Source organism: Lissotriton vulgaris, chromosome 7 (genome assembly GCF_964263255.1).
Source record: "Lissotriton vulgaris chromosome 7, aLisVul1.2, whole genome shotgun sequence".
Lineage (NCBI taxonomy): Eukaryota > Metazoa > Chordata > Amphibia > Caudata > Salamandridae > Lissotriton > Lissotriton vulgaris.
In genome coordinates, this window is record NC_141695.1 from 1,734,747,586 (window position 1) to 1,734,772,139 (window position 24,554).

General features: G+C 39.2%; 1 pseudogene; it reads left to right on the plus strand.

Moving 5' to 3' along the window:
- Nucleotides 1-7,402: 7,402 nt before the first annotated feature.
- Nucleotides 7,403-8,942, plus strand: LOC147706507 (epidermal differentiation-specific protein pseudogene; annotated as a pseudogene).
- The last annotated feature ends 15,612 nt before the right edge of the window (nucleotides 8,943-24,554 follow it).

The following is a 24,554-nucleotide window of genomic DNA, read 5'->3' on the forward strand; positions in this document are numbered from 1 at the left end:
CTAAACTGCTAAAGTGAAACATAATTACGTGTAGGTCACATAAGGTTTCATGTATATATATAAATCAGTTGAAAGAAGTCTCTGCAATTCTGTGTAAGCACACACACTTTCACTTACACATGCATACAGGTAAAGATCCACATACACAAGCACTACACAGAAGGAAAAAAACAGACACATACAGCAAACCGGCTAACAAATTCACAGGCCACACAGGGCATAACAGGATTCAAACTTTGGGGGTCAAAGGCTAACACTTGAACTAGGGGTTCCAGCAATAGGCCCATTTTCAGAAATCTTCTGAGACCCAGTCAAAATTACTTATGGAGCTTCTATCCTGGTACAATATTAAATCTACATTTTTGGAAAAATAGTGAATTCTCAATCACATAGGGCAACTTACAGCAGTCTCAATGGAATAGATATTTTAGCAAAGAAGTTTGGGAAAGTCAGAAACCTGAGAGTGGAAGATAGTTACCCTAGAGTAAAGAGCTACAATCTTCTTTATTTTGTGATCATGTCATTGGAGGGTCACATGCACTCAAAATCAGAAAAGCAAAACAAATGAATGTGTAATGTAACTGTTGCTCATTTAAAGTTCTCCAATACCTTTGGGTCAATTTTGCAGTATATATGTAAAAAGAAAATCAAAATACTGCGGATGAGGTGTGGAGGAAAGTAGACAGAGGGAAAAAAAGACATCTGCATTCACAAATCTTCTAATTTTTGGGAGATCGATGAACACAACAAGCATAAACTTTAGCCATCCTTGTATTTATAAGTAGGTAGGAGAAATCAAAGAATGCAAATATATCTTCAAGCCTACAGTTGTAGTCCGGAAGATATAGCATGGAATATCAAATAGCCTCAATATAATGAGAAAATAATGAAAATGTAAATAATTAGTTTATAATATCAAGTGGCTGCAATATCATAACCAAAATATCAAAGCCCAAAATATTGAGAAGATAATGGCATATAGCAAAGTTTAGATTTACTATCCACCACGCCAAATCTATATCCTTTGAATATATAAATATTGAGAACTAAAATATCGATATTTTAGTCCTAGATATCTTGGACACACATTCTATACTTGATTTTCTGGATCTGCACCCATGTTTACCATGCAACAAAGTGGGTGGTTCAGATCCCACTTTGATAAACAAGTGTTCTTTCCAGGCTTGACTCCAGACAAGTCTTTTTCTAGAATGACATCTAACAGCAGTGTTGTCTCCATCCTGGGGCACCTACAACAGATGCACAAAGAGGTGTACCATTTCTGGACCTCAATGTCATCTGCCAAGCTAAAGCATTCACCAGGGAAAGACAACTGAGTAGGCTTAACATAGAGACTTCCTTCACTTCACAGCTGCAATCCACCAATTGGCAGTGCTCGGAAGGCAAATCAGCAGCAGCATCTTGGTAACCAAAAAGTCTCATGCAATATATAAAGGACCACTGTCTCCACAACCCTCATGTCACTTTCCGGGTCTTCCCAGTCCAGCTAAAGGAATATAAGCTATATACTTTGACTGTCTGGGAGCACAAATGTCACCTTCCATTTTGTGCAAGGACATGTCAGAGGTATTTAAAAGGATACCACTGATCTGCACTACTCTAGTTCACTCATATACAAAATGCATGTGCTACATCAGTGTCACACACCAACAAGCTGGGTGTTAGTGCAAGTACTTCTAATGTTTTTGTTGAATCTGTGTCTTCACACTCATATTTCCTCTCCCTAAGAGAACAATCACTGGGGGGATGGATGGATGAGAAGACAGGATAGAATGAAAGGGGGGATAACCAAGGCAAAAGAGGGAACGGATTGGTGACTAGTTAGGTTAGGAAGGTAGTGAAAGAGTTAAGTTGAGAGAGTCAAAATAATGACAGGAGAAGATAAAGAGGGACAGAAGAGAAGGGAATGTTGGGTGAAGAAATAGGGTTGATGTGAAAAGACCTCTGTGAGATGTGAGATTGCATGCGGAACACTGGCAACATAGAGGGCCCAATTCACAAAGGTAAACTTAGACCTGACGTCTAAATGTAGGCCATAATTATAAGGGCCATATTCACAAACTTCAACTTAAACTTAGGTTTAAGTTTATCTTTTTGAATTGGGCCCATCGTCTCTTTCTGATTTTGAAGTGACATTGTAGATACTGTGGCTGTGAGGTGAAGGGAGACAGCCCTACCACTTGGAAGATACAGGTTCCCAAAACCACCAGTTATCATTTGTCCGTGGAGTTCAACCGGGAGTGGCTTAGTTGCAAAAAATTGAAAGGTGCAGCTTCCCTTAAACAATAATGATTGTCTGTAAGGTCTATAGAGGTGCATCATAGGCATATCCAACAGAAAGTAGTGTCTTTTATGAGGTTTATAAGGGTCCAACCAGGAAGATGCAAAAGCACAACACCCTAAGAGGCACAGCTTTCTAGTCCCACCAGTTAATAAGGGTCTACCAGGACCACAGAGGAGCCGAGCAGCCCTCTGCAACAGATAATTGAGGGTTATGGACACAATCAGGCACCCAGACAAGGTAGTACGTAGGAAAGTAGAATAGGAAAGTATCAATATCCAAAGAGTGGATTATGGGTTATCATCAGGTGAGTGTTCTTCAGGGTAAGAGACCCTGGTCGAGTGCCAAAGAATGTATCAGTTTGCTTCCATCTCCCTAGTGAACGGTGGAAATTGTGTGATTTTGGGAAGATGAGGTAGAAGGCTCCATAGTGCAGCTTTGGAGCCTGGCTACAGGGCAGGATTAATCTAACAGGCTGAGAATTAGCACTCACCCTGGCTGAAAACCCTCAAACCTAAATTACACATAGATATTGTCAATGTGACATAGTTCCCGATCACAGTATAAGACCGACATTGGTTTTATGCGCAAATTACTAGAGCATTAAATCTGTGGATGGTAAAAAAAACGGAGCTACCATCTTTGACAATTATCATATGTTTAAAGTACGTTTAGCAGACTATGGGCCAAATATACAACCACAATTTAGGGCATGGCCATGTACAAACCTCATTTTGTGAATCAGTCAATTTTATTGATTCGCAAAATGAGGTTTGAGACTTGTTATTAGGAAGGGTCGTGCCAAGGGCATCCCTTCCTAATAGCAATTTGCATTTGTATGGATAAATGTTGTGTGACCGCAATTGGGGTCTCAAAACACTCGCAATATTCCTTCTACTTCAAGTAGGTGGCAATCCATTTGCAAACAAGAATGGGTCCCCAGGGTACCCCTTCCCCTTTGTGAATTCAGCAGACTATGGGCCAAATATACGACCACAATTTAGGGCATGGCCATGTACAAACCTCATTTTGTGAATCAGTCAATTTTATTGATTCGAAAAATGAGGTTTGAGACTTTTTATTAGGAAGGGTCGTGCCAAGGGCATCCTTTCCTAATAACAAATCACATTTGTATGGATGAATGTTTTGTGACTGCAATTGCGGTGCCAAAACACTCGCAATATACCACCTACTTCAAGTAGGTGGCAATCCATTTGCAAACGGGAAGGGATCCCCAGGGTACCCCTTCCCCTTTGGGAATGGGTTGACATTTTTTTTTTAAGGGCAGGTAGTGGTCCCAGGTACCACCTACTGCCCTTAAAACGTGAAACTGAAAAGTTTCACTTTTCTTTTTTTGTTTTAAATGTATCCTGTTTTTCTTTAAGGAAAGTGGGTGGCATATAAACAACTACTGCTTTATTTAAAAGCAGTCACAGACATGGTGGTCTGCTGATCCCAGCAGGCCACCATCTCTGTGAGTGCTAGCCATTCCTAATGGGGTCATAAATTGTGCATGCCTCAGTCATATTAATGACGCATGCAATTTGAAACCCCATCTGGAAACACAAACAGTGTCTGAGACGCTTTTGTACATCTCAATTTGTGAGTCGCAAATTGCGACTCGCAAATGCAATTTGCGAGTCACAAATTGGTGCGTCGTTCATCTGGCCCTAGGTCTATTGGGGTAAATAATAAAGTCTGTGGATAAAAACACTGTGAGAACATTCAGTTATACGTGAGCAAACACTCACTTGAAAGGTTGGACACATTATTTGAGAGAGCACAGTGGGTCTTCTCCTAAAAATCCAAAAGTGGAAGCTATTTTGGGATATAATAAATGTTAATAAAGGAATACTTATTGCTGTTGCACATCTACATTTGATTATTTGAGTTTAACTGCTGTTAAATTTCAAGAATTAGCTTTTGGAAATTTTCCAGTGATCTTGTCCAATCCTGTCACTTTCTTATACTATTTCTTAAGGGCTCTTTGTAACCTACACTTTTAACAAACCCCGAGCCAACTGGTTTACCTGAAACAACTTTATGTGTGAAGGCTTTACATCATTAGGAAATTAATCTCTTAGTCTGAAAATACATGTTCTTATGCTGCGGGAGTTAATGCAATGGGCCTATGCAAAAGGTCTACTACCCTTCTATCAAACAGGCTTTCGTGAAGAAGGGTCAATGGTAGACAGTATAGTTGTCCTCTCATAACTTGCCTATGAAGCCACGACCCACAATTCACTGCTGCTGTTTGTTTGTTTCATCAATAACTCAGCAGCATTCAACAGAGTTGCCCAGAACATCTTATGGCATGAGTTAGTGGATTGGAAGATACATCCAAATTGCTACTAGCAATCATGTCCTTTTACCCCAGGACCTGGGTACGAGTTAAGTTCATGAGAGAGATGGCCACCGTCAAGATTGACACTGACCGTGGTCTGAAACAGAGCTTTGTGCTGGCACCACTGCTATTCAATCTTTACACACCAAATGTAGGCCCAGCCTTAGCAGAAGCCAACCTAGTCATACCTAAAATTGGAGACTGGTGACTTCCACTCATACAATATGCTGACGATCTAGTACTGCTCAACCACGCAAAATCTGGTCTGCAAAAAGCCCTCAACATAAAATCTCAGGAATGAGCTTGTGGCTAATGGGAGCTAAATAAAAGTAGACATTTTCTGGAGATATCCTAAGAAGAGGCTTACCAGTTGGGGCCATTGAGGTTGGACTGTGTTCAACATTATATGCATCTGGAAGCATGACTATGTGAAACTGGCTGACTGACTTTGCTGCTAAACAAAATGAAAAGCAAAGCAATAATGGCAACATATGCCTTGTGCATATTAATCTCAATACTTGACATCCCCACAACTACTGCCATTCGGAGGATGGTTCGTGCCAAACTTCTCCCCACCCTCAACTATGCTCAGCAAACATTTCCCGGCATGATTGGCACTGCTGTAGAAAAGATCCAGTGCAAAGTCTACAAGAAGTTATTCCACTTCCCATCTCACACAAGGAGTACCTTGATCAGTTTGGAACTTTGGCTGGTGCAACAAAACCAGGAAAGCTAGGCAATTCTTGCTAAATACTATTTTCAGGCAACAGCCCCTAACAACACCATGAAGGCCATAATAAAAATAATTCTTATATCTACAAACTAGCCCAGGTCCAATAATCTGGTGGTAGCTAAAACATATCTACAACTTGCAGGGGAGGACTGGGACAACAATTTGATTATTTATACTTGCATTAAAACCGCAATAAAAAGCAAATGTACCATTGTGTATTAGAAGTGGACATAGAAGACCTCCCTACCCGGGCTTTTCATGGCGCCACAACTGCACAGCTCAGCCAAGTCCCATCTCCATCAAGCAGTATAAAAGCACATTTTAAAACTTATACTTTTGACTACATTAGACCTGCTTCCAATCAGAGAATTGAACCCAACTTGGAAATTCATTGATAATATCAACAGTTGTAGACAATGTAACTCCAGAAGAGAATCCTTGACACACATAATTCCCTGCAGTCCGGCATTGCAACAACCCCGCTGACTCCTACTGAGGCCCACTTACAGCGTGGGATTCCGTCGGCCAAAGAGGTCATCCCTCTTTTGTACAGCATGGCGTCAGTGGCAGACAAGGCCAAGTTTGGGAAATTCGTAATGCAAGACCGAAACTTGTTAAAGAACATGAGTAGTCAACAGCCTTCACAACTTGAGGTTCATCTCCCACTGTTGGTAACATTGAATTGGCTTTGTATTGAAGTAACAGGCATTGACTAACCATTTTCGCTAGTTCTTAAAAAACTACAGAACTTTGTATATGAATAACATAGACTGCAATTTGTACATACAACTAGTACCTAATCTGCTGTGGTCCCCTATCAGCCATTATGACCGGCCTGATCTTGATATGTCGCCCCCACAAGAATACTTATGAGGCTGGCTGCACTTTGGAAGTCACACTATCCTAGGCACATAACATCTTAACTATAAGGCCCGTTGTTGCAACAAATCCTGATCAATTCTGCTGCCTCAGCCCACAAATTGTAGACCTTTGGTACATTCTGTATGGGCCTGTCGCCACGTAATTGCCATTTTATCAAACATACATTTTAATGCACTGCACTTTGGCTCTATGGGTTGTGTCACCATGCCCAGTAGGATCTTGAGCCGTACTCTCCTAGGCACGTGTAGCCTCTGTATATGACCCTTCATAAAGCCATCCACACTTTACAAAATGAACTTTAAAAGACACCACACTTTGCATTTATGGGCTGTGTCATCAGGACCAGTATGACCTTGAGTCGTACTCTCCTAGGCACATCAGAACCTTATTTATAAAGCCTCGAAATTTGTTGACACTGTATCATTTCCATATATAACCTTTTCTTATGTTTTCTGCACATAAAAAAAACGAATTCCTTCAGGTAGTGTACTTTGGACTTTAGCTTTAGGGGTTGTGTCATTATGTCCAGTAAGATACTGAGCCATCTGTGCCTTATAAAACACAGACCTTGTGCAGTTTCTGCATATGAGTCTTCATTATGCAATCTGCACTTCACCTCTAGGCTCAGTATTTCGCACCTTATCTCTATACTTCAGCTGTACACTACCTGTTCAGTACACTTGACACATTAACGTCCCAAGTCCTGTGAAATTTCGTAATTACTACCTTCCGCACCATCATGACCCGCTACATATTCATCATTAGCATGCACTATCATCCTTTCATGATTTTAAGGAAAAAGGGGAAGCTCTTGTGATCAGAATTTTCTTATGCACTATATTAAAATTTTGTTTTAATCATATTGTGCTGTCAAATATGTTCTTATATAACAAAGTTTTTTTAGGAGTGTTTATTGTTGTGTTCTCTCACACTGTGATATTTGTGTTTTATGTAACTAAGTAATCTTACAATAAACTGAACAATGACATTGGCATCATATTATACCTTCTTTCTTTTTAAAAAGAGGAGCCAGTGCTGTGAGTTTACACACAATCACTTTATGATGTTTCTCCACTGACCAGCTGTTGTTGTGTATCACAGGGTCAGTACGGAAAACACATTGGAAACTTCATAGCTGATCGCCATGAACACCATCATTGTTTATGAACATCCCAAGTTCCAGGGACTCAGTAGGACATTTACGGCAGATGTTGTGAATCTGGTATTGGAGAACTTCGGAGACTGCATCTCATCAGTGAAGGTGGTGGGGCAGCCATGGCTAATGTACGAGCATCCAAACTACCAAGGAGGGTTCATTCTTCTAGAGGAGGGAGAACATCCTTCACTTGACATGAATGACAAGGCATCTTCTCTGAGGCTGATCACTGATGACCTGACCAATCCAAAGATCACAGTCTATGAGCATCCCAATGCCGCTGGTAGTCAAACAGTTCTGACTCAAGAGACCAATCTAATGTTTGGAAACATGAATGATAAGATATCTTCCCACAGAGTCCAGAGTGGGGCATGGCTTCTGTACGAGCATCCAAATAGAGGGGGGAGGTATATTCTAGCCAGAACTGGTGAATATCTGGCAAACTACTGTGATATTGGTTTCAACGATCAAGTATCCCATGTGTATCCTTTGCGCCGTGGAAAAGCCTCTGTGACCGCCACACTTCTGTGGGGCAAGAAAAAGATAGAGAGTGAAAAGAACATTCAGGCAGATCAGTATTTTTATGTAAACAACACAGACAGTGAGCAGGAGTTCACTGCTGCTTCTTGCAAAGAGTATGAGAAATATGTCTCCCATAGCTTTGAATTCAGCAATGAGTCTTCAATCAGGGTGGGTGCTGAATTTAGCTTGGGAGGAGTGGCCAATCTTTCAGCAGAGGTGTCCAACACCTTCTCAGTGAAGAAAGATGAGGTTGAGACATTCACCACGAGGAAGAAGGCAGAGTTAAGTGTGCCGATGAAGGTACCGCCACGCTCAAAAATAACAGTCAGTTTCATGAGCAAGGAGGTTACCATCTCAGTTCCAGTGGAGCTGAAAATTTTCCAGGGGAGTAAGACGGTGACTGAATATGGCACATACCACTGTGAGTCTGGCACAGATATCTACATAGATGTGCAATCTGAAACCATTAGTACATAGTAGTACCTGCCACACCTTCTTCTTGTTAGGGGCTATACCTCAACATTGATTTGCTATTTGTGCTTTTTTTTTTTAAACTGAGATATCTTTAAAGGATTCTTTTAGGGCTTTCATTTTCACACACCATATTTCATAAAAGATCATTAGCTAGCTGGCAGTCGTCCTGGGACCCAACTAATGCTCAATGCCATAAAATGTGTTTTTCTGGTAGGTTAACAATGAACGCTGACCCCTTACAAGAATGTCAACCAATGACATATATGAACTGGCTCATTGGTTGTCATTGCTACATAGCAGTAAGACTGTATCCTTGAGTCAGAAAGACAAGGCTATACTCTAACCTCTCAATGGCAGTCACTGGGGTACCGATGTAAGGCTGGTTGTTTTATACCTTAAGGCTGTGCTGTGATTGGCAAGTGTGCATTTTTGATGCACTTCAAGCTGACTGCACACTTGAGGTGCTTTGCAGCAGTGATTCCCTTGTGCCTGCAGGTGTGCCATACCTTGCTACTGATGTTTACTTCTGCATCAATGTCTGTCTGCTCTCAGCAGAAACTCTGGTAGGACAATAGTCTGGCCATTTTGTGTCATTGCAGCAACAATGGCTGTTTTGTACAGCACATAGCATAATTCCATGCTATACATATATATATATATATACAACAAACAGGTTGCCCCATTTAGAACAACCAGCATTCAGGGAGGTTTTGTAATTTCGTTTTTTATTTTCAGGGAAACAGCGTGGAATGATGAAAACAAAGTCCATGCAATTTACAAGCCTGACGCGTTTCATGCTCCCCTGAGCATTTCTTCAGAGGCTTCTGTAAACTCTGTGTGGAGCTTTCAGAGTCTTTAAATGAGTAGCACCTGCTCCAGTGGGCGTTGGCGCCCCCAGAACCTGCAGGTTCTAGTAGTTCAATAAATCACGCTCCAGTGAGCTGCTCCCAGAGTAAAATAATACTTCAAATTTGAACCCGAGTGGGTCTGGAAAATGTTCAATCACCTCTGCGCTGCAAGTAACATCCTGAAAAACGACCTTGGCTGCCAGTTTCTGCTGCATACCATGTGCCTGCAGCTTGGACCACTTCCATGTGGTAGGGCTCTTCCCTGACCGGGACCGGCAAGTAAATACATCCAACAAAAAGGTTGCCCCATTTAGAAGAGCCAGCATTCAGGGAGGTTTTGTAATTTCGTTTTTTATTTTCAGGAAAACAGCGTGGAATGATGAAAACAAAGTCCATGCAATTTACAAGCCTGACGCGATATATATATATCCCCTAAGCATCTCTGCTTGAAAGATCGCTTGCTGAAAACTTGTGCAAATCAAACTAATTCATACCCTAGAACCCAATTGTCAGAGCTGAACATGTGTTCTTCTGCTGTCCACAGGAAAGGAGCCAAATCCATACTCTGACTGTGTGTTACTGTTCTCTGGAGTCGAACTTCTGTCCCAAAGGCTTTAGTTGATGTACAATATAATAGATCACTGGCACCTTGCTCAATGTTTTTGTATCAGCCAGATACTGGAAGCAAGAGCATAAGTCCCTGGGTGAGTAGCACCATCTCTATGGTTTTCAATATCAGAAGAGCACACTTGAAGAATGTGAGACCAATTCACAAAGAAGGGCCTAAAGCTGTACTGGTAGATTTACACCTACATTCAATTGTAGATGTACAGCTTCCTTGAAAGCTTACATTTTTCCAGGAATATACATGGTCCAGGTATAGGATTTCCAATCACTGGAAGGTCTTATAACATTCACAGATATATCCCATTACTCTGCAGTGTTACCCATAGCAGCGCACTCTACACCAAGGGAATAAAAGCCCCTGTGTAAATACAAATTTTTGGTTTTGTTTTCATCCTTGGAAACCTACAATCCCAGCACATTTCCAGATGATAATTCCTCTTCTCACATGGCTGATCTACAACTCTTTCCAGGCAAGAAAGAGGAAGAAGAAGAACTTGTGAATGCCCACAAACAACACTACCCATGCCTGGAATGCCCACTTCCTACCCTTGATTGGAATGTGTAGCTGCAGAGCACGCCAATAGGCTAATGCCTTCCTGGAATCACTTTATGAGTTCCTGGCAGGTGCAACTGAAGTACATTACCATATGTCAATATTCGTCCAATCATTGAGACAGTAGCATAACAAGGTCACAGTAGGGCCCAAATGCAAGCCTTAAAAATGCCTCCCTTTGTGGAAAAACTGTGATATTTCTGGTGCAGAATGTCCTGCTGGATCCTATCCCCAGGTGCAATTGCACCTGCTGCTCCATTGGTAGCTACATCCCTGAATGGAGAGACATTTAAGTGCAGCTGTACTGGATTACTCTACTTTAGATTGTTTGCCAATTTTGTCTCATTATATTACATTTTAGCTGGTTTAAGTAGAATATTTGTGTACTTCTTTTAAATCTAAACAAATAACACCCCATGAAATGAAATAGACAAAGTACATTTTTGTACATTTGTGTGAAATAAGGAATACTTTCTGTTGTGGGATTTTCTCCAGAATGGGAATCTAATCAATTATTAATGTTTTCATTTCCTGTATGATTATATCTGTTTCTGCTTGAGAGCAAATAAATCACAATTTTCAACAGTTCAAGAGTGCATTTGTGTGATCACTATTTTGAATTGGAAAACTTTATTGTCACCATCACAGCACTGATATACTGGATGTTTACCGAAGTGCCAGTGTAGCAAAACTGACTTCAGTTACTTTGACCTCTCTCCTCGTGATAGCAGAGGAAATTACCACACATGACCTCTGACTCTGATGGCATCACAGGAAGTTGCTCAATCCAACCTTTGGGCCTAATGATAATACAGGAAGTGGCATCACTCAACATCAACAAAACGTACCATAATAACATGGTAACAATAATTATACTAAAACAGATAAAAGGTTACTCATACTACCATCCATAAATTAGCTATGGTCCTCCCATGGTATGTAAAAGCTGCAGAGATGATAGACTAAGGGCAAGCAAATCGTTGGCTAGCGGAACAGTCATCTTCTTCTAAAGTGCGGTCATCATATTCCCAAGTACAGCCTCAAATGCTCCATCTCACCTCAATCCTCATATTCCAAGACATTGCCTCAACTGACCAGTTATAGTGCCAGAAGAGGACTTTTGTTGCATCTGCCCTCTTTCTGAACCAGTCTGGACACTGACTACATGGGTGCATCTCCTGGGTATAAATGTATCTGCCACAAGGTGTGAGCTGGGCAGGTGCCAGATCCTCTCCATCTTCTTGTAACTACCAGTGGGTGACAGGAAACCACAGTGTCTAGTCTAGTAATAGCAGGCTTAATTTAGTGACTGAATTGTTATGTTTTCATACAAAGCCAAGGTATCCAGGTGTTTATAATAGTTTGGGTCTACAGTCACAAAAACTGTTAGGGATGTACAGTGCACCCTCCACAATCTGAACTGCTTCCAGTGAATTATTTAATCACATTAGCCCATGTGATTGAGATGATGCGCCTTCACTCTAGAAACTGCTACTATGAATAGAAGCATTGTTCATTTGTATGAGGGGGTAGTGAAATATGGGGATATGCTCCTCTGGAAGCCCTAGAGATAGTTGAAAATAACTTTCTAAAACAATTACTAAGGGTTCCCAGGGGTACGGAAAACTTCTCTGTGCATGAGGAATTGGGGGTTCCCTTCGTATGTGACAAAATTGCAGTAAATCCCTTATTATGTTGGATGAATTGCTGGCTAAATGACAACATACCACTCACCCAGCTTATATTAAGAGAAGCACTTATATGGGATAACAGGATGAAGGTTCCCTGGTTAAAGTACTTGTATAAGTGCTTTACTGATTTAGGTCATCCTGAACTTTTCTTATTCCCTGATTCCATTACTAAATTGGATGTTATTTCGGTCAAGAAGGCTTTTATTGATTCTAGATACCAGGATAGGGAGTCATGTGAATTAAAAAAAGATAGTGTACGAAATCATGTACTAATAAAAAGTACATTGCTCTTGGAACCGTACCTAACATGGCAAATATCTAGTTATGACCGTTTTTTATTGACAAGGTTCAGGTTTAACCTGTTTCATTTACTGTTGGCTGTTCCTAGGGGATCTCATCGTGGGCAAGTGTTGCCGGCTTGCGGCTGCGACGATAAGTCTCCGCAAGACCTGGCACACTTTTTGTTCTTTTGTCCCTATTATGTTATACCGAGGAAGTTATATTTAAAACCCTGCTTGAAAAAACTGAATTTTCTACAATTTCGTCCTGCACTACATTTCCTTCAGCTGCTAAGAAGTGAATACACCTTGTAAATATGTAGTTATTTAAAACTGGCAATGAAATTCAGAAACAGTATGGAAGGATAAAAGTATTGATACATGAATTGCTATTTCCTTTTTCTTTTAAGGTCTTTTCTAAATATTCTGAATGCCCAATGTAGATCTGTCTTGTTTATGACTCTATTTTTACTTGATTTCTTCTTTTAATGAATAATCATGTTAATAAATGTATAATGTAAATGCTTTTATGGTTGTCAACAAGAACTACCGAATAAAGTTTCTTGACTTGACTTGACTTGACATTTGTATGAATGAAAGCTTTGTACAGTTGTAGATGAAAATATTCCTTACTGGAACATTGAGCTACCAAAATATATTGAGAAAACATAACAAAACTACTCACAGAAAAATATATAAAAACAAATACAATGAATTAGAGGACTAAATTGCCATCATGCAGTACAATCGAACAAAAAAATATATAACACTCTGCCAGAAATATTACAGATCAAAATCACTATTTATCAAGATATCTCTCATGGGATTCATTGCATTACAAATTACAACAAAATATAATAAGGTATAGGTGCTCAGTCCTCAATGGTCACACAGTGAAACAAATGTGTGTTATTAAAGAAGGGTAAGCATGACACACACAAACAGCAGTGTTCTTCGATAATCATCATTATTTTTTACATTGCCACCAATAGTCAACAGCGCTTCAATACCACAAGCGCCGGGACACTCCTTTGGAGTAGCCGTTGCGCTATAGAAGACCCATAAATAACATAACATATAACATAACATAACATAACAAGAAATGAGGAATCATCATCAAGACTAAAATATGGAAGGAGTCAGAGGTACATGGAACACCTAAAGAAATCAATAAATGGAGAAAAAGGAGAAAAAAAGGAGGGCCAATGACTCAAGAGAAAAAATCTAGGAATCAGTACAGAAAGATAAACTTACATAGAGTGTAGCCATGTAGTCAACATTAAAAGTAGGTATCAACCTAACACATGGGCATGTGGCCTAAAGCGTCTTATAGATTCACTTGCAAAAAATGTCAAACAAGAGCCTGCTAGATGTGTTTTAATTATCATAACAAGTGCGAACAGCACAAGGGAAAAACACGACACACAGGTTGAAAAAAGAGTGACGCTGGAGGAGGCACTTATCACTGTAAAAAGCCCAGTTTGCTGGAAAAGTCTAAAAATAAGGGAACATATTTAATATAATATCCAGCAAAAAAAAAAACAAGGAATACATCTAAAGGTGCCAATGGAAAAGGAACTTACCCACACTATTGATGCAGTAGTTGTGCAAGTCCTGTATAGTTTCCTTCCATTTGTGGATCCCTAAAGATATAGCAGTGATTAGAGGTACAACACTTTTCCCAATTATAGCACAAATTCCACCCATAAGGCCTGATTATGAGTTGCTCATAATGTTCTGACCCATGAATTAAAACCTGCTTAAACATTGGCCGAAATTATGAGTTTGAATATATTTAACACATCCAATATTTATCAGATACATTAAATACCTCAAGGATTATTAAATTTCAGCAGGCCAAACGTGCTGAAATTGTACAGGGGAAAACATACAGTAAATACTGTACCATGCAGATTTTGGCGCATTAAACACAAAAATCAGCAAGTTGTTCCCCATAAACTCATTATGGGTGTTATGTATTGCACCCAATAAATAAAGTACACTGAGGTATTGTTGTGTATCAGGGGTGAAAATTAAAAGCTATACTCATAATCAGGATCTGTGTAGCTTAAATATAACACAGAGTCATTTTGTGAGATAACAGTGTATTGATTCATCAAGCAATCATATATTAGCTCAAGTGCAGTCAAATTGTCCACTTCATCGAGTACTTTAGTGCAGCAACATTTCTTGTGAATATATACATGTATTCCACAAATTCAGATAAGGATAGTGATGAAGCGTGCTTCAGAAATTATTTTATTCTGACTCGTGGATTCATTTCCCTATAACATGAACTAATCAATTAATGAATTGTTGCATGATTTGTTTGATTAATCCAACCTAGATTAAGTTTGCACCACACATGAACACACGGGAAATTAATAACATGTGCTCTTGTTGCATTTGCAAGTCTGTTTTGTAACATGTGATTAATATTGTTTTGTTTGTCATGTCTGTCCTATTGTCTTTGTCACTATTAATATGCGGCTGATCATTCATGGCATGTGCTTTATTATATGTGCTTACATGTTTGTCCTATGTTGTGATTGTCTGTCTGTGTATTATTTAATCATCGTTTTACTCTTTCAGAAACTTAAAGCTGGACACAATGAAGAATGGTAGATTTTAAATGTGCTGCTTTATTTGTGTGCTTCTGCTAAGTGACTTATACTAATGGGTTAACATTAGCTATGTAGGTTAAAAACAGAATGACTTTCATTTCTTGAATTAATTATTGTTTTGTGTTTGTTTAAATAATAGTTTTCTGGAAAGTGACGCGAGCTAAAAGTGGCGCAGTGACGCAAGCAAAAGTGGCGCAGAAAAAGCCTGCTGTTGTTAAGCCACAGGAGAACATTTATTTTGAAAAAGGATGACAAGCTTATAAACTTTTATTATGAAAAGCTTTGAAAAATAACTGCTAAAGACGACTCTGTGGAGAGGTTTGGTTGTGCCACGGAAAGCTCAGAACGGACAGGCTCAAGGTTAAAAGGAAGAGACGTGACAGATTTTGTATTGCTTGAACATCTTTGCTACAAAATGTAGCAGACTAAGGAACTGTCGCCAGGACTTTGTGCATGAACAATGGCTCTGTGTAAAAGCCTGGTGGTGGAAGATGTCACAGTTTACTGTGGCGTGAGGTGATTCAGCCAATGGGGAGCTAGAATTCAGCTGTTGGAATGTGAAATTAGTTAGTTTAGCTGTAGTTTTAGGGTATAAGAATTAGCTCAAGGAGCAAATTTTTGGCTTACGCTTCTTGATTCCAGAGGGACGTGTTCTGCTGTCTGATGATTACACGTAAGGAAAGTAGCTTTAAAAGACTTTGTTTCCAGGCGATGAGGGTAGAGACAGAGAGTTAGTTAGGATTTGGAAATGCTCTTTTCACTTATTTCTGCTAATGAATAATATTTTCTTGAATTAAGCTCTTTTTATAAATGCTGAATAAAACTTTCTTATGACTTTTTCTAATGCTTGCTTAATAAAGTTCCAAAACCTAAGTTTTCTTGAATATGTTTAAATAAACTTTTAAAATGACAAGCTGGTCTTGTTTATTGAAAGGAGTTCATTTTCAACATATTAGATCCATTCACCTCATGATTCAGCTGCTCTATTGTTTCTTATGGGCCTGGTATTGATTGGTAAGTGTGATAGTGGATTATGACATCATTTATAAAGTATTTTAGTTGGAGCGCTGGATCAATTTTGGTAGCTTCAGACGGTTATATGTTGTTTTTGACATGCATGTTACATATATGTTGGTATATACATAGGATCAATGTTTAACAAATGTTAAGTTTTGATTTTGTTAGATTGTTATATGTAGTATGTAATCTTTAAGGGTTTTTCCAGCAGTGTGAAAAATTTCCTGGTTTGCCATGGCAAGAGTAGTGTGACTAGAAGAGTTACACAGTGTATTTGTCTGTTTCAAAATTGTGGTATAGAATATATCACGTGTTGTGGACGTACAACACAAGTTTAGAGACCTTAGATGTGCATGGTTAAATGTATAGTGAGGATTGCCTATGAAATTGTAGCATTAAGCAGAGGGACCTGGTGAGCCTGTTTTAAAACTTTCTGTGAAGAGAGTAGTAGGATTTATCCAAGCTTGAGAGAAGGGTGAGATAGCGTCGTCTATTCTTATCAACGCTTGACGTTTTCTGTGGTTGGTTCAAGTCCTGCCAAGAATTCGTGTGTGTATGATCAGGGTTTTATTGTTTGAAAGTGTGTGATGATTGGTAACCTGAAGGGGTAGGGTAAGAATTACTCTATTGGCAATTGAAACTATTCTGTGAGAATAGCGTTGTCTATTCCACGCTGAGAATACTTGAATGAATGTGTAAAACTATCTCTTTGTTTAGAGAAGCAGACAAATGGTTTCCTTTATGTAGTTATTAATTGCGTTTAAAAAAGTAATAGGAAAGCGTTTCTGGAGCCTTCAGGGTAAAGAATGCGCTATTTTGAAGTATTGTAAAGCGTTGCGCGTTATTTAAATTCATTTTAAAGCATTCCACGCTATTTAAAATAATTGAAAAGTGCCCCGATCGAAAATTGTGAGGGAGGGGCTGATTTAGGAGTGAGAGCGTGTGAGGAGAGCCTGGAGCTGCAGCTGCTGTGTGCGTCATTAGCTGCCTTGCTCTGGTTAGTAGAACTGTCTGGAGTGTCATAATTCAGTCGCGACCTGATTGGTTCAAGTTTCCCGGAGTGTCTGAGCAAAGCAGCGCTCTCATTGGCTGAGGCGCGATTAATGCTCGAAATATTGTTTACTTTACAAGCGTTTCTGTTCTGATTTCTATCTTTCTCTTGCAGATCGCGCTATTTTTAGAAATATACTAGCTTGATTGCATGTCACATCACAGCTGATGTATGATGGCGAGCGTTGCATTAAGTGAAGTGTAGCGTTGTGGGCTCGTTGAATTGCACTTGTAAACATCCCCGTTCTTTTTAACTTAATTGCTAGATGCACGCTAATGTTTTAAATCAAGGCTAAAGTGTGTCCCGAGCATTTTGTAAAGGAGGGGCTGCTGCTTCGGGAGAGCTGTCAGCTGCAGCGGCTGTCTACGTCAGCCGCCGCGCTCCCATTGGTGGAAAGGCCGTCGCGTCATAATAGAGCTGCGCTCTGATTGGGCGAGGCTCTCAGCCGCGCTCTAATTGGGCGAGGCTCTCAGCCGCGGTCTGATTGGGCGAGGTTCCGGAGCGTGTCGTCAAAGACACGTTGTCAGTAATATTTGCAATGTCCCCGTTTAATTTTTAAATTATTGTTAAGGTAGTAGTAGTCCCAGCTCATGCGTGGCCTTGTGATAGGCATTGCGCTCATTTTGAGGAGCGCGCGTGGGGAGAGAGACTGCGGTGGTAGGAGTGCGCATCATAGAACGAGACGCCCTTCTATTGGTACAGGTCCCGACGCGTCATAACGGAGTCGCGCACCCATTGGCTGGTGACACGCATCCCTGGTTCAGGTCCCCGTCGCGTCATTGAGGAGTCGCGCACCCATTGGCTGGTGACGCGCTGAGCTGCTGTGCTCTGATTAGTCAAAAACGCGCAGTGTCATTGAAAGGCCGCGACCGGAGTGGTTGAGGCTTGGGTGGGCACTGTGGTTGGCTGAACATTGTGCAGCCGCACGCTGATTGTCTCAAACACTCGTTGTGCTGATGCACATTGTTTACATTTTGACGAGTGTTTAATTTTCAACGCTAATAATGCTCAAAGCTTCGTTTTTAATTTTTAATCGTTTCTAATATTTACTACAACATTGAGAAGCGGAATTTGCTATTAATTAGTGCATAACACAGTAGATACCCTGATTAGGCCAATAGCAGCAAAAGTGATTAGAGCAAGGACATTGGTAATATTAATTAGTACAATATTAGGTAAAAACAGTTGCCATTAGAGTTGCAAATAAAGTTATAGCAACAACAACAGTTAGGCTCTATGCAACAGGGAAAATTCAAGGATTCTGTAGAGTAATTAAATTAAATAAATAAATATTTTGAGTCTTCCCCACAGCTGATATTTTGTATATGTAAATAAGCATTTTTAAATACCCAATAAATTACAGGTCTACAGTGTAAGTATTTTAATTGCTGCTTTTCGCAAAAGCACATTTTTTATTTGCCCCAATTAAAACGTGTATGCAGTTAAATTACAAGATATACTAATTTAAGCAGGAAGTTCTGTTTATTTGTTGTGGTGGATTTGAATAAAGGTGAGTATTTTAAAACATGGATAATTATTATTCGAAGAAGAAGAAAACGTTTTTCTGCCATCAGAAAATGAAAAATGTATTTAAAAAGATTAAAAATGTTGTTGCTACATGTGAGAGCAAATTAATGAATAAACAGGTGAGTAATGAAGTAACTAGTAGGCATAATAAAAATACAGATGCTAAGGATGCAGTTTTAAACGACACATATTCTGAAAGAATACCACCTCCCCCAAAAGAAATTATTTTTAATAAAAATTCGATTCCTAAATCAGCGAATGTAAATAATAAACATGTCAGAGAAGAATTAATTGATCATTGTAAAAATGATGTTGTAAATACAGATCAGGATAGAAATTCAAGCAAACGCCCAGAGCAGATTAATGTGTCGCCAAGAGTCTCAGTCCAGACCCCTTCTCAAGGTGACACAACAGGTAGGTATGATGAGATGCCTAGTACTTTTGAAATTAATATTCCTGGTCATGTAAATTCTACAAATAATTTAATTGAGCAGTTAACGTCAGACATGGAAGCAGTGACAGTTCCTGTGACAATTGGACCTGTTTCCCCAGTGCTTAGAAAAGATGAAACTAGTCCCACTGCTTTAATGGTCCCATTGAATTGTGAAATTCAAAAGTTTGCTGAAAAACTTTATTCTAATGTACTTGAAAATAAGTTAGTAATGATTCAAACTCAGCAAGAGAGAGTGATGACTTTAGTTTACCTAGTGAAAACTCTGACGTTGACCTGACACAGCCTGGTGAGTACAAATTACTGGATAATACAATCAGTACAGACAGATTAAAAAGATTACAGGATGATGAGGACATTGAAGGCTTGAACAATACAGGTAGGATTGCCTCTGCCCATATAAAAGATTTAATTTGGGTTTTGAGAAAAAGGGGTAGTCTGAAAAAATGGAAGACAAAACGGACAAAGAAAAAGGAGAAGGAAAAAGCGACTTTAGCTTTTGTAGGAGAGTGTAAAAATCCACAGATGCAGAATGAGATAAATGAGCAGCAACAGTTGCTGAATAAACAGCTACAAATTCAGCGACAGGAAGTGATTCAGCAGAATGAGATACCTCCGCCGCCATTTCCAAATTATGTTAATGAGGAGAAATACAATACAGATACAGGATTCAGTGGAGACAAGGAAAACAGACCAGATCCAGTTAAAATTGCAAACAAGCAGGGAAACTCATTTCCTAATGTTCCACAGTACAAGATGAAGCCAGAAGCAATTCCTGTTTTTGAAAAATTAATTAAACAGGGTGTTCTAAAAGAGATTGAGAACAGTCTTTGTGACTCACCAGATATGGGAATTAGAAAGCCAGATGAAACGTACAAAATAGTACAAGTCCTGAGAAAGGTTAACGAGATAGTTATCCCTTGTTGTCCTATTGTGCCCAAACCAGCAGAGATCCTTTGTCAGATACCACATGATACTGAGTGGTATTGGGTCGCAATGAACCCAGAGAGTCAAATAATTTTTGTTTTCAGGTTCCAAGAGAGAATTCTCAGTCAGGTAACTATTGAGAAAAATGAAATGATTCAGGCAATGGAATCCCCAAAGACACAAAAACAGGTAAGAATGTTCCTAGACATAGTTGGATACTGTTGCCAATGGATTAGTGGTTTCTCAGTAATTATGAGGCCATTGCAAAGACTGACAAAAGCAGATATAAGAGACCAAATTGTCCTGACAGAAATTAAGCTGGAAGCCATTGAGCAATTTAAAAAGAGTTTGAGTGAAGCTCCTGTTCAGGGCAAGCCAGACTTCAAAAAAGAAATCGAGCTTCTTGACCAAATAGCAGAGATAAAAAATGCTGCAAATGGAGAGGACAATAATTTTGTCTCAAAAGGCAATGAGCACTCAGGTACCATTGTTAAATTTGGTGCTCAGGAGAGGGTTGCAATCAATGGGGAAAAATTCAATGAACATGTTTCAAGCATCCTCATACTAATCTTTGCAATTCAGACATGGCAAGAATTAAAACAATTACAAGATGAGGCACATGATGAGGAGAAAAACACATGGCTCAAAGAAGGTTTCAGACAGCAAGAGGAAAAAGAAATTTGGATTTACAAAGATGACAGACCTGTTATGCCTAATTGTATAATTGCTGACATGGCACGGATGTACCATGGTCCAATTGAGAGTTTGGGAACCATAGGCCGGGAGGGTGGTTCATTTACAAATATTCAAACAGATCTTTTTGAGATGCCCCAACATAACAAACTGAGATATGTCCTAGTCATCATTTGTTTCCTTTCAAAACGGTTAGAAGCTTTTCCGAAAAGAAAGAATGATACAATTTCTGTATTCCATCAGTTGGGAACAGATATGGAAAAGGAGCAGGCTCATGATTTATTGCCAAGAGACTTGGTCAGAACAAAGGTTCATCGGAGGAGAAACTGTCTAGTACCCAGGTGGCAGAAAGCAAGTCAGGTGATACTAGTCACAACAGATACTGGATGGATGCATATCAGTCATACCCTTTGTGTATCTGCACCTGATAACACTGATGAAGTTAGTGAAGACACTGCAACTGATTCAGACTCTGAAGAAGAAATTTCTGAAGAAAATCCAGATCTTGAAGATCGACAAGGTGGTCGACATCTGGATGATGATGTCAATGTGAATGAAACATTGAATGAAGAAGATCTAGAGATTGTGATTCTAGATTTAGAAAATGATGAAAATCTGATGGAAAAAGAATCTCAAGAAAAAGAAGAAGATTCAGAAGCAGAAAATTCTGAGCAAGACGAAAATCTAATCCAGGAGAGTATTGAAAGGCAAAGGAGTAGCTCTGTGTGCAGGAACAAGAATCCTGAAACTGGGAAGCTGAAGGTGATCCCTGAAGAAGAGGAAGAATTACCAAGTACCAGCTGTAAGGATGATGTTCCTAACGGAGTGACGCTGCTGAGTAAAGAAGTTCCTTGGTACAGATTTAAAGTCTCCGAAAATGATACAGACAAGAGTGATGAAGAGTCTGAGATAAGAAAATTCAGAAAAAGGGCTTGGAAAGCTGAATATAAAGAAAACAAGCCTAAGAAGAAACTCTTGAGAAAAGGTTATGTCTGGCCTAAAGGTGATGTCTGGCCTAAAGATTTAAAATTCAAATATGAAATGTCAAGTCAAAAGAGTGATTCAGACAAAAAAGAGCAAGCTGAAGAAGAAATTGAAATGATTACCAGGAAGAGCAAAAGACCATTGAGACCAAATGTAAAATACAAGTCTCCAGAATGGGCCTACATAACTATCACTCCAATAGTTGAGGAGCGCAGTAACAGTCAGGTTGTCTTGAAAGAAAATGGTGACAATGACTAGGTTTAGTTTTCTTTAAGTTGAGGTTTATTTTTGGCATAAGGCTGAAGAAATTGTGTTAGGGTGACACAAGGTCGAAGAAATTGTGTTAGCGGGAAACACTTTTAGGTAAGACGCAAGGTCGAAGAAAACATGTTTTAGAATTTTTTTAAAAAAGAGGGGGTATATACTATGTACTAATTTTTCAAAATATTTTAAAAAACTTACTTTTTTTGTTTTTTGTTTTGTTTTATACTACTCAGATTGATATTTGTTTTGTTGGTGCAATTCAAAATGTAGTTATGCAATTTAAAACTTAGTTACCTAAAATTCATTGGGGGTTGGGTATTCAAAGGTGGAAAGGATCCAACTTAGCTGAATAAAGAAAGGGTAAAGGATATAGAATTAGTAGGATGTAAGACTCAATACTAATTATGAGAGTTGCAGAAATATAGATGAAATTAGAGTTTAAATACTAATCCTGAGTAAGCCTGAAACATGTTCAATAGATAACATTTTCTAAATTTTTGGATTTTGTTTGGTGATTTTAAAATCACCAGATGAGGGAGTTGATGAAGCGAGCTTCAGAAAATATTTTATTCTGACTCGTGGATTCATTTCCCTATAACATGAACTAATCAATTAATGAATTGTTGCATGATCTGTTTGATTAATCTAACCTAGATTAAGTTTGCACCACACATGAACACGAGGGAAATAAATAACATGTGCTCTTGTTGCATTTGCAAGTCTGTTTTGTAACATGTGATTAATATTGTTTTGTTTGTCATGTCTGTCCTATTGTCTTTGTCACTATTAATATGCGGCTGATCATTCATGGCATGTGCTTTATTATATGTGCTTACATGTTTGTCCTATGTTGTGATTGTCTGTCTGTGTATTATTTAATCATCTTTTTACTCTTTCAGAAACTTAAAGCTGGACACAATGAAGAATGGTAGATTTTAAATGTGCTGCTTTATTTGTGTGCTTCTGCTAAGTGACTTATACTAATGGGTTAACATTAGCTATGTAGGTTAAAAACAGAATGACTTTCATTTCTTGAATTAATTATTGTTTTGTGTTTGTTTAAATAATAGTTTTCTGGAAAGTGACGCGAGCTAAAAGTGGCGCAGTGACGCAAGCAAAAGTGGCGCAGAAAAAGCCTGCTGATGTTAAGCCACAGGAGAACATTTATTTTGAAAAAGGATGACACGCTTATAAACTTTTATTATGAAAAGCTTTGAAAAATAACTGCTAAAGACGACTCTGTGGAGAGGTTTGGTTGTGCCACGGAAAGCTCAGAACGGACAGGCTCAAGGTTAAAAGGAAGAGACGGGACAGATTTTGTATTGCTAGAACATCTTTGCTACAAAATGTAGCAGACTAAGGAACTGTCGCGAGGACTTTGTGCATGAACAATGGCTCTGTGTAAAAGCCTGGTGGTGGAAGATGTCACAGTTTACTGTGGCGTGAGGTGAGGTGATTCAGCCAATGGGGAGCTAGAATTCAGCTGTTGGAATGTGAAATTATTTAGTTTAGCTGTAGTTTTAGGGTATAAGAATTAGCTCAAGGAGCAAATTTTTGGCTTACGCTTCTTGATTCCAGAGGGACGTGTTCTGCTGTCCGATGATTACACGTAAGGAAAGTAGCTTTAAAAGACTTTGTTTCCAGGCGATGAGGGTAGAGACAGAGAGTTAGTTAGGATTTGGAAATGCTCTTTTCACTTATTTCTGCTAATGAATATTATTTTCTTGAATTAAGCTCTTTTTATAAATGCTGAACAAAACTTTCTTATGACTTTTTCTAATGCTTGCTTAATAAAGTTCCAAATCTATTGTGCTCCTGTTTGATCAGAGACAACCTTTGGGTGAAGTGGAAACTCAACTTGGAAAAATACTTTTTAGGGAACTCAACTTAGAAAAAGACTGGACAAGTGAGGGCACTTTGTTTCGTCATGGTAACAAGTCACTGTGTTACCCATGAAGATCCTGCCACGTCCTTCTTCATGAACAATTCCATTGACAGGTATGGCTAGATTTCAGGGGCAGCGTTTTTTGATTGGACAAGGGCACAATCATCAAGGGTAACATGGGTTTTATGGTTATCATGTTTAGGAATAAAGTGTAATGCAGGTGATGAATTGCACAATGTGCCTCCATTTCAAACAAAATCAGAATAATAGGTGCACACCACCACTGCAATTGGAAGGCTTGTGCAGGTATCACCAGCCTCAACAGAGATTCGGGTCCTGCATGTCTGGATCCAAACCTTGCAGGAAAGTATGATCTTTATATTTAGAATGCTCTTACGGGACTGGGCAGCGGGTTCTGCGCAGTTACTTTCTTCCAGCCCATGGCCAGCACCCACCAGATATAGCCACCCAATCAGCCAACCAAACAAGATGGCTTACGGCATGCCACACTTTTTTCATAAATACAGAATGTTACTGCCTTATTTACTCAAGATAACACTGTGGGAAACTGTAGTTCATTACTAGGGAGTTATTTGAAATACTACTGCTGGTGTTTTACTATGCATGTGAAAAATAACCCCTTCAGACTGGTCAATCCTAATGGAAATGCTTTAGGTTTTCCAGCCTTGTTCTACATGGGTTCTTGTGTGACACGCTTTAG